General features: G+C 34.3%; 1 long non-coding RNA gene across 2 annotated transcripts; it reads right to left on the reverse strand.

Moving 5' to 3' along the window:
• Positions 1 to 333: 333 nt before the first annotated feature.
• LOC114543899 lies at positions 334 to 10648 on the reverse strand. Of its 2 annotated transcripts, XR_003690225.1 has the most exons (11): positions 10154 to 10648; positions 9107 to 9155; positions 8059 to 8106; positions 7008 to 7056; positions 5956 to 6004; positions 4905 to 4953; positions 3854 to 3902; positions 2819 to 2866; positions 1777 to 1788; positions 728 to 776; positions 334 to 568 (listed from the first exon to the last, which is right to left on the reverse strand). It is a non-coding gene; the product is annotated as an uncharacterized LOC114543899 (long non-coding RNA). The 2 variants fall into 2 exon arrangements; XR_003690226.1 differs by lacking the exon at positions 2819 to 2866 and having other exon boundaries at positions 1777 to 1825.
• Between the last annotated feature and the right edge of the window lie 197 nt (positions 10649 to 10845).

Raw genomic sequence — 10845 nt, forward strand, 5'->3', positions numbered from 1 at the left:
AAGTCATCAAAATGCAACAAATCACGTGGTGTGGGAAAGTGGATGAGTTCACAAGTCAACACTTGATTAGAGCAGATAAAGTCCGTATAGGACTTCACAACCATGAAGGACAGCACCTAATACCGTTACATACAGTTATGAATCGCACCCAAGATGAAGACAGTATAACTGTTTTGATTGAAGATAATATATACAGCAACTGTATATAATTAACAAACTGTTGGGAAGGGGCATTTAAACTATTTTTTACAACACTTTTCTTACAATTTGCAATGCAATTCTACTCCTGAGGCATCTAAACTTGTCAAATACGAACATTTAATAAAATCTGCTAACTTTCGAACACTGGTTACAAATCAACATGCCTCAAAATTATAATTGCACAAAGAGTTGCAAGAAAATTGCATAGTGTAACAGTGACAGAGTAGATTTTGTTAAATGTTAACAAAAATTGTAATAAACTTACCACATGCATCATTTAAAAACTCTCAGTCAAAGTTTGCTTAATAGTGATCTTTTAAATGGGTTAATGTAACAAAGGTCAAAAGGATTTCTCACATGTTCCATCCTAAAAATATATATTGCAGCGAAAAAGATGTTAGGAGTAAAATAGATGCTATTCCATCTTAAATAGCAAATATATTGCCTATGCTGTGTTTATAAAGTGTCACTATAAAAAGATATAAATAACTAAGAGTTAAAGACACAGACAGGAAAAATAACTTACCAAAATGATTTGCTGTAAAAGTATACGAATGTGCTGTGAAACAGTCAGTCTAAGAAACAGAGAATTGTGTTAAGTGATTATATTATCCATAGGAAAAAGAAATATGTCCATGTCAGAAACTTGCATGGCCACGTACTTGGCTTGTCATATAGCCAAAATAAGAATATGCTTGCATTTTGTATTTGAAAGTCATCTAAAGCACAGTAGCAGCAATGAGGGAGGGACTCTATCGCACTTAAAACTTTATCGTGTTTTTTAAAACAGAATCTCTCAAGAATTTTGATAGGCAGACTATTTACAGGTGCATTAGGTGCGTAGGTGCGAGATTACACCCTTTCAAGATATAAGGGTTCAGAGTTATATAACCTAAGGATCCAAAGATATAAAGTTTCAGTGCCCTCCCAATGCATTAAATGAGCCAACATGACGTCTGTGACAAAATAATTTAACTTCTGCTCATGCAACTCGCAGTATACAGTTTCAAAGAACTTAAATCATGTTCCCTGCAATATCCAATTGCATTATTGAATTCTATTCTAAGTTGCTCATGCGTTGCTCATTGCATATTTTTTCTTTGTCTTCTTTTGTATTTTTTGTGTCTAAAGGTCTATTGCACAGTGCCCCATGCATGTGGTGCATTGGATTTAAACGAAAAATTAAAATCGTCAAATAGAGGGTTACATTTCTAATAATATGGTGCATGGAAGAACACGAAGAAATGTTCAAAAGATGCCAGCAATTCGCTTTAGAAACATGCATGGAGTTACAATAAAGTTACAGAATTACAAAATTGGTCGCAAACGGGGACGACTCAGCAATAGACAATTTATATGCACTGAATCGACCATCATTTGATTCAGAACAAACAATCAAGGGGTGACAGAATTTGAACACTAATTAATATCCTAGGAATCCAAAGCATAAAAGTAAAATAGATATTATTCCATCATAAATAGCAAATATATTGCCTATGCCGTGTTTATAAAGTGTCACTATAAAAAGATATAAATAACTAAGAGTTAAAGACACAGACAGGAAAAATAACTTACCAAAATGATTTGCTGGAAAAGTACACGAATGTGCTGTGAAACAGTCAGTCTAAGAAACAGAGAATTGTGTTAAGTGATTATATTATCCATAGGAAAAACAAATATGTCCATGTCAGAAACTTGCATGGCCACGTACTTGGCTTGTCATTTAGCCAAAATAAGAATATGCTTGCATTTTGTATTTAAAAGTCATCTAAAGCACAGTAGCAGCAATGAGGGAGGGACTCTATCGCACTTAAAACTTTATCGTGTTTTTTAAAACAGAATCTCTCAAGAATTTTGATAGGCAGACTATTTACAGGTGCATTAGGTGCGTAGGTGCGAGATTACACCCTTTCAAGATATAAGGGTTCAGAGTTATATAACCTAAGGATCCAAAGATCCAAAGTTTCAGTGCCCTCCCAATGCATTAATGAGCCAACATCACGTCTGTCGCAAAATAATTTTAACTTCTGCTCATGCAACTCGTAGTATACAGTACTCAACATGCATCATTGTTCCCTGCAATATTCAATGCATTATTGAATTCTATTCTAAGTTGCTCATGCATTGCTCATTGCATATTTTTTCTTTGTCTTCTTTTGTCTTTTTTTGTGTCTAAAGGTCTATTGCAAAGTGCCCCATGTGGTGCATTGGATTTAAACGAAAAGGTGAAAATCGTCAAATAGAGGGTTACATTTCTAATAATATGGTGCATGGAAGAACACGAAGAAATGTTCAAAAGATGCCAGCAATTCGCTTTAGAAACATGCATGGAGTTACAATAAAGTTACAAAATTACAAAATTGGTCGCAAACGGGGACGACTCAGCAATAGACAATTTATATGCACTGAATCGACCATCATCTGATTCAGAACAAACAATCAAGGGTGACAGAATTTGAACACTAATTAATATCCTAGGAATCCAAAGCATAAGAGTAAAATAGATATTATTCCATCTTAAATAGCAAAATATTGCCTATGCTGTGTTTATAAAGTGTCACTATAAAAAGATATAAATAACTAAGAGTTAAAGACACAGACAGGAAAAAGAACTTACCAAATGATTTGCTGTAAAAGTATACGAATGTGCTGTGAAACAGTCAGTCTAAGAAACAGAGAATTGTGTTAAGTGATTATATTATCCATAGGAAAAACAAATAAGTCCATGTCAGAAACTTGCATGGCCACGTACTTGGCTTGTCATATAGCCAAAATAAGAATATGCTTGCATTTTGTATTTAAAAGTCATCTAAAGCACAGTAGCAGCAATGAGGGAGGGACTCTATCGCACTTAAAACTTTATCGTGTTTTTTAAAACAGAATCTCTCAAGAATTTGATAGGCAGACTATTTACAGGTGCATTAGGTGCGTAGGTGCGAGATTACACCCTTTCAAGATATAAGGGTTCAGAGTTATAACCTAAGGATCCAAAGATCCAAAGTTTCAGTGCCCTCCCAATGCATTTGAATGACCCCATCACGTCTGTCGCAAAATAATTTTAACTTCTGCTCAACTCGTTATACAGTACTCAAAGAACTTAAATCATGCATGTTCCCTGCAATATTCAATTGCATTAGAATTCTATTTAAGTTGCTCATGCATTGCTCATTGCATATTTTTCTTTTTCTTTGTATTTTTTTTGTGTCTAAAGGTCTATTGCAAAGTGCCCCATGTGGTGCATTGGATTTAAACGAAAAGGTGAAAATCGTCAAATAGAGGGTTACATTTCTAATAATATGGTGCATGGAAGAACACGAAGAAATGTTCAAAAGATGCCAGCAATTCGCTTTAGAAACATGCATGGAGTTACAATAAAGTTACAAAATTACAAAATTGGTCGCAAACGGGGACGACTCAGCAATAGACAATTTATATGCACTGAATCGACCATCATCTGATTCAGAACAAACAATCAAGGGGTGACAGAATTTGAACACTAATTAATATCCTAGGAATCCAAAGCATAAGAGTAAAATAGATATTATTCCATCTTAAATAGCAAATATATTGCCTATGCTGTGTTTATAAAGTGTCACTATAAAAAGATATAAATAACTAAGAGTTAAAGACACAGACAGGAAAAATAACTTACCAAAATGATTTGCTGGAAAAGTATACGAATGTGCTGTGAAACAGTCAGTCTAAGAAACAGAGAATTGTGTTAAGTGATTATATTATCCATATAGGAAAAACAAATATGTCCATGTCAGAAACTTGCATGGCCACGTACTTGGCTTGTCATTTAGCCAAAATAAGAATATGCTTGCATTTTGTATTTAAAAGTCATCTAAAGCACAGTAGCAGCAATGAGGGAGGGACTCTATCGCACTTAAAACTTTATCGTGTTTTTTAAAACAGAATCTCTCAAGAATTTTGATAGGCAGACTATTTACAGGTGCATTAGGTGCGTAGGTGCGAGATTACACCCTTTCAAGATATAAGGGTTCAGAGTTATATAACCTAAGGATCCAAAGATCCAAAGTTTCAGTGCCCTCCCAATGCATTAATGAGCCAACATCACGTCTGTCGCAAAATAATTTTAACTTCTGCTCATGCAACTCGTAGTATACAGTACTCAAAGAACTTAAATCATGTTCCCTGCAATATTCAATATCATTATTGAATTCTATTTTAAGTTGCTCATGCGTTGCTCATTGCATATTTTTTCTTTGTCTTTTTTTGTATTTTTTTTGTGTCTAAAGGTCTATTGCACAGTGCCCCATGTGGTGCATTGGATTTAAACGAAAAAATGAAAATCGTCAAATAGAGGGTTACATTTCTAATAATATGGTGCATGGAAGAACACGAAGAAATGTTCAAAAGATGCCAGCAATTCGCTTTAGAAACATGCATGGAGTTACAATAAAGTTACAGAATTACAAAATTGGTCGCAAACGGGGACGACTCAGCAATAGACAATTTATATGCACTGAATCGACCATCATTTGATTCAGAACAAACAATCAAGGGGTGACAGAATTTGAACACTAATTAATATCCTAGGAATCCAAAGCATAAAAGTAAAATAGATATTATTCCATCATAAATAGCAAATATATTGCCTATGCCGTGTTTATAAAGTGTCACTATAAAAAGATATAAATAACTAAGAGTTAAAGACACAGACAGGAAAAATAACTTACCAAAATGATTTGCTGGAAAAGTACACGAATGTGCTGTGAAACAGTCAGTCTAAGAAACAGAGAATTGTGTTAAGTGATTATATTATCCATAGGAAAAACAAATATGTCCATGTCAGAAACTTGCATGGCCACGTACTTGGCTTGTCATATAGCCAAAATAAGAATATGCTTGCATTTTGTATTTAAAAGTCATCTAAAGCACAGTAGCAGCAATGAGGGAGGGACTCTATCGCACTTAAAACTTTATCGTGTTTTTTAAAACAGAATCTCTCAAGAATTTTGATAGGCAGACTATTTACAGGTGCATTAGGTGCGTAGGTGCGAGATTACACCCTTTCAAGATATAAGGGTTCAGAGTTATATAACCTAAGGATCCAAAGATCCAAAGTTTCAGTGCCCTCCCAATGCATTAATGAGCCAACATCACGTCTGTCGCAAAATAATTTTAACTTCTGCTCATGCAACTCGTAGTATACAGTACTCAAAGAACTTAAATCATGCATGTTCCCTGCAATATTCAATTGCATTATTGAATTCTATTCTAAGTTGCTCATGCATTGCTCATTGCATATTTTTTCTTTGTCTTCTTTTGTATTTTTTTTGTGTCTAAAGGTCTATTGCAAAGTGCCCCATGTGGTGCATTGGATTTAAACGAAAAAATGAAAATCGTCAAATAGAGGGTTACATTTCTAATAATATGGTGCATGGAAGAACACGAAGAAATGTTCAAAAGATGCCAGCAATTCGCTTTAGAAACATGCATGGAGTTACAATAAAGTTACAGAATTACAAAATTGGTCGCAAACGGGTACGACTCAGCAATAGACAATTTATGCACTGAACCGACCATCATTTGATTCAGAACAAACAATCAAGGGGTGACAGAATTTGAACACTAATTAATATCCTAGGAATCCAAAGCATAAGAGTAAAATAGATATTATTCCATCTTAAATAGCAAATATATTGCCTATGCTGTGTTTATAAAGTGTCACTATAAAAAGATATAAATAACTAAGAGTTAAAGACACAGACAGGAAAAATAACTTACCAAAATGATTTGCTGTAAAAGTATACGAATGTGCTGTGAAACAGTCAGTCTAAGAAACAGAGAATTGTGTTAAGTGATTATATTATCCATAGGAAAAACAAATATGTCCATGTCAGAAACTTGCATGGCCACGTACTTGGCTTGTCATATAGCCAAAATAAGAATATGCTTGCATTTTGTATTTAAAAGTCATTTAAAGCACAGTAGCAGCAATGAGGGAGGGACTCTATCGCACTTAAAACTTTATCGTGTTTTTTAAAACAGAATCTCTCAAGAATTTTGATAGGCAGACTATTTACAGGTGCATTAGGTGCGTAGGTGCGAGATTACACCCTTTCAAGATATAAGGGTTCAGAGTTATATAACCTAAGGATCCAAAGATCCAAAGTTTCAGTGCCCTCCCAATGCATTAATGAGCCAACATCACGTCTGTCGCAAAATAATTTTAACTTCTGCTCATGCAACTCGTAGTATACAGTACTCAAAGAACTTAAATCATGCATGTTCCCTGCAATATTCAATTGCATTATTGAATTCTATTCTAAGTTGCTCATGCATTGCTCATTGCATATTTTTTCTTTGTCTTCTTTTGTATTTTTTTGTGTCTAAAGGTCTATTGCAAAGTGCCCCATGTGGTGCATTGGATTTAAACGAAAAGGTGAAAATCGTCAAATAGAGGGTTACATTTCTAATAATATGGTGCATGGAAGAACACGAAGAAATGTTCAAAAGATGCCAGCAATTCGCTTTAGAAACATGCATGGAGTTACAATAAAGTTACAGAATTACAAAATTGGTCGCAAACGGGGACGACTCAGCAATAGACAATTTATATGCACTGAATCGACCATCATTTGATTCAGAACAAACAATCAAGGGGTGACAGAATTTGAACACTAATTAATATCCTAGGAATCCAAAGCATAAGAGTAAAATAGATATTATTCCATCTTAAATAGCAAATATATTGCCTATGCTGTGTTTATAAAGTGTCACTATAAAAAGATATAAATAACTAAGAGTTAAAGACACAGACAGGAAAAATAACTTACCAAAATGATTTGCTGGAAAAGTATACGAATGTGCTGTGAAACAGTCAGTCTAAGAAACAGAGAATTGTGTTAAGTGATTATATTATCCATAGGAAAAACAAATATGTCCATGTCAGAAACTTGCATGGCCACGTACTTGGCTTGTCATATAGCCAAAATAAGAATATGCTTGCATTTTGTATTTAAAAGTCATCTAAAGCACAGTAGCAGCAATGAGGGAGGGACTCTATCGCACTTAAAACTTTATCGTGTTTTTTAAAACAGAATCTCTCAAGAATTTTGATAGGCAGACTATTTACAGGTGCATTAGGTGCGTAGGTGCGAGATTACACCCTTTCAAGATATAAGGGTTCAGAGTTATATAACCTAAGGATCCAAAGATCCAATGTTTCAGTGCCCTCCCAATGCATTAAATGAGCCAACATCACGTCTGTCGCAAAATAATCTTAGCTTCTGCTCATGCAACTCGTAGTATACAGTACTCAAATAACTTAAATCATGTTCCCTGCAATATTCAATAACATCATTATTGAATTCTATTTTAAGTTGCTCATGCGTTGCTCATTGCATATTTTTTCTTTCTCTTTTTTTGTATTTTTTTTTGTGTCTAAAGGTCTATTGCAAAGTGCCCCATGTGGTGCATTGGATTTAAACGAAAAAATGAAAATCGTCAAATAAAGGGTTACATTTCTAATAATATGGTGCATGGAAGAACACGAAGAAATGTTTAAAAGATGCCAGCAATTCGCTTCAGAAACATGCATGGAGTTACAATAAAGTTACTGAATTACAAAATTGGTCGCAAACGGGGACGACTCAGCAATAGACAATTTATATGCACTGAATCGACCATCATTTGATTCAGAACAAACAATCAAGGGGTGACAGAATTTGAACACTAATTAATATCCTAGGAATCCAAAGCATAAAGTAAAATAGATATTATTCCATTAAATAGCAAATATATTGCCTATGCTGTGTTTATAAAGTGTCACTATAAAAAGATATAAATAACTAAGAGTTAAAAACACAGACAGGAAAAAAAACTTACCAAAATAATCTGCTGTAAAGTATACGAATGTGCTGTGAAACAGTCAGTCTAAGAAACAGAGAATTGTGTTAAGTGATAATGTTATCCATAGGAAAAACAAATATGTCCATGTCAGAAACTTGCATGGCCACGTACTTGGCTTGTCCTATAGCCAAAATAAGAATATGCTTGCATTTTGTATTTAAAAGTCATTTAAAGCACAGTAGCAGCAATGAGGGAGGGACTCTATCGCACTTAAAACTTTATCGTGTTTTTTAAAACAGAATCTCTCAAGAATTTTGATAGGCAGACTATTTACAGGTGCATTAGGTGCGTAGGTGCGAGATTACACCCTTTCAAGATATAAGGGTTCAGAGTTATATAACCTAAGGATCCAAAGATCCAAAGTTTCAGTGCCCTCCCAATGCATTAATGAGCCAACATCACGTCTGTCGCAAAATAATTTTAACTTCTGCTCATGCAACTCGTAGTATACAGTCTCAAAGAACTTAAATCATGCATGTTCCCTGCAATATTCAATTGCATTATTGAATTCTATTCTAAGTTGCTCATGCATTGCTCATTGCATATTTTTTCTTTGTCTTCTTTTGTATTTTTTTGTGTCTAAAGGTCTATTGCAAGTGCCCCATGTGGTGCATTGGATTTAAACGAAAAAATGAAAATCGTCAAATAAGGGTTACATTTCTAATAATATGGTGCATGGAAGAACACGAAGAAATGTTCAAAAGATGCCAGCAATTCGCTTTAGAAACATGCATGGAGTTACAATAAAGTTACAGATTAACAAAATTGGTCGCAAACGGGGACGACTCAGCAATAGACAATTTATATGCACTGAATCGACCATCATTTGATTCAGAACAAACAATCAAGGGGTGACAGAATTTGAACACTAATTAATATCCTAGGAATCCAAAGCATAAGAGTAAAATAGATATTATTCCATCTTAAATAGCAAATATATTGCCTATGCTGTGTTTATAAAGTGTCACTATAAAAAGATATAAATAACTAAGAGTTAAAGACACAGACAGGAAAAATAACTTACCAAAATGATTTGCTGTAAAAGTATACGAATGTGCTGTGAAACAGTCAGTCTAAGAAACAGAGAATTGTGTTAAGTGATTATATTATCCATAGGAAAAACAAATATGTCCATGTCAGAAACTTGCATGGCCACGTACTTGGCTTGTCATATAGCCATAATAAGAATATGCTTGCATTTTGTATTTAAAAGTCATCTAAAGCACAGTAGCAACAATGAGGGAGGGACTCTATCGCACTTAAAACTTTATCGTGTTTTTTAAAACAGAATCTCACAAGAATTTTGATAGGCAGACTATTTACAGGTGCATTAGGTGCGTAGGTGCGAGATTACACCCTTTCAAGATATAAGGGTTCAGAGTTATATAACCTAAGGATCCAAAGATATAAAGTTTCAGTGCCCTCCCAATGCATTAATGAGCCAACATCACGTCTGTCGCAAAATAATTTTAACTTCTGCTCATGCAACTCGTAGTATACAGTACTCAAAGAACTTAAATCATGTTCCCTGCAATATTCAATTGCATTATTGAATTCTATTCTAAGTTGCTCATGCGTTGCTCATTGCATATTTTTTCTTTGTCTATTTTTGTATTTTTTTTGTGTCTAAAGGTCTATTGCACAGTGTCCCATGTGGTGCATTGGATTTAAACGAAAAAATGAAAATCGTCAAATAAAGGGTTACATTTCTAATAATATGGTGCATGGAAGAACACGAAGAAATGTTCAAAAGATGCCAGCAATTCGCTTTAGAAACATGCATGGAGTTACAATAAAGTTACAGAATTACAAAATTGGTCGCAAACGGGGACGACTCAGCAATAGACAATTTATGCACTGAACCGACCATCATTTGATTCAGAACAAACAATCAACGGGTGACAGAATTTGAACACTAATTAATATCCTAGGAATCCAAAGCATAAGAGTAAAATAGATATTATTCCATCTTAAATAGCAAATATATTGCCTATGCTGTGTTTATAAAGTGTCACTATAAAAAGATATAAATAACTAAGAGTTAAAGACACAGACAGGAAAAATAACTTACCAAAATGATTTGCTGTAAAAGTATACGAATGTGCTGTGAAACAGTCAGTCTAAGAAACAGAGAATTGTGTTAAGTGATTATATTATCCATAGGAAAAACAAATATGTCCATGTCAGAAACTTGCATGGCCACGTACTTGGCTTGTCATATAGCCAAAATAAGAATATGCTTGCATTTTGTATTTAAAAGTCATCTAAAGCACAGTAGCAGCAATGAGGGAGGGACTCTATCGCACTTAAAACTTTATCGTGTTTTTTAAAACAGAATCTCTCAAGAATTTTGATAGGCAGACTATTTACAGGTGCATTAGGTGCGTAGGTGCGAGATTACACCCTTTCAAGATATAAGGGTTCAGAGTTATATAACCTAAGGATCCAAAGATCCAAAGTTTCAGTGCCCTCCCAATGCATTAATGAGCCAACATCACGTCTGTCGCAAAATAATTTTAACTTCTGCTCATGCAACTCGTAGTATACAGTACTCAAAGAACTTAAATCATGCATGTTCCCTGCAATATCCAATTGCATTATTGAATTCTATTCTAAGTTGCTCATGCGTTGCTCATTGCATATTTTTTCTTTGTCTTCTTTTGTATTTTTTTGTGTCTAAAGGTCTATTGCACAGTGCCCCATGTGGTGCATTGGATTTAAACGAAAAAATGAAAATCGTCAAATAGAGGGTTACATTTCTAA

Source organism: Dendronephthya gigantea, unplaced genomic scaffold, assembly GCF_004324835.1.
Source record: "Dendronephthya gigantea isolate DGI-Jeju-01 unplaced genomic scaffold, DenGig_1.0 000583F, whole genome shotgun sequence".
Lineage (NCBI taxonomy): Eukaryota > Metazoa > Cnidaria > Anthozoa > Malacalcyonacea > Nephtheidae > Dendronephthya > Dendronephthya gigantea.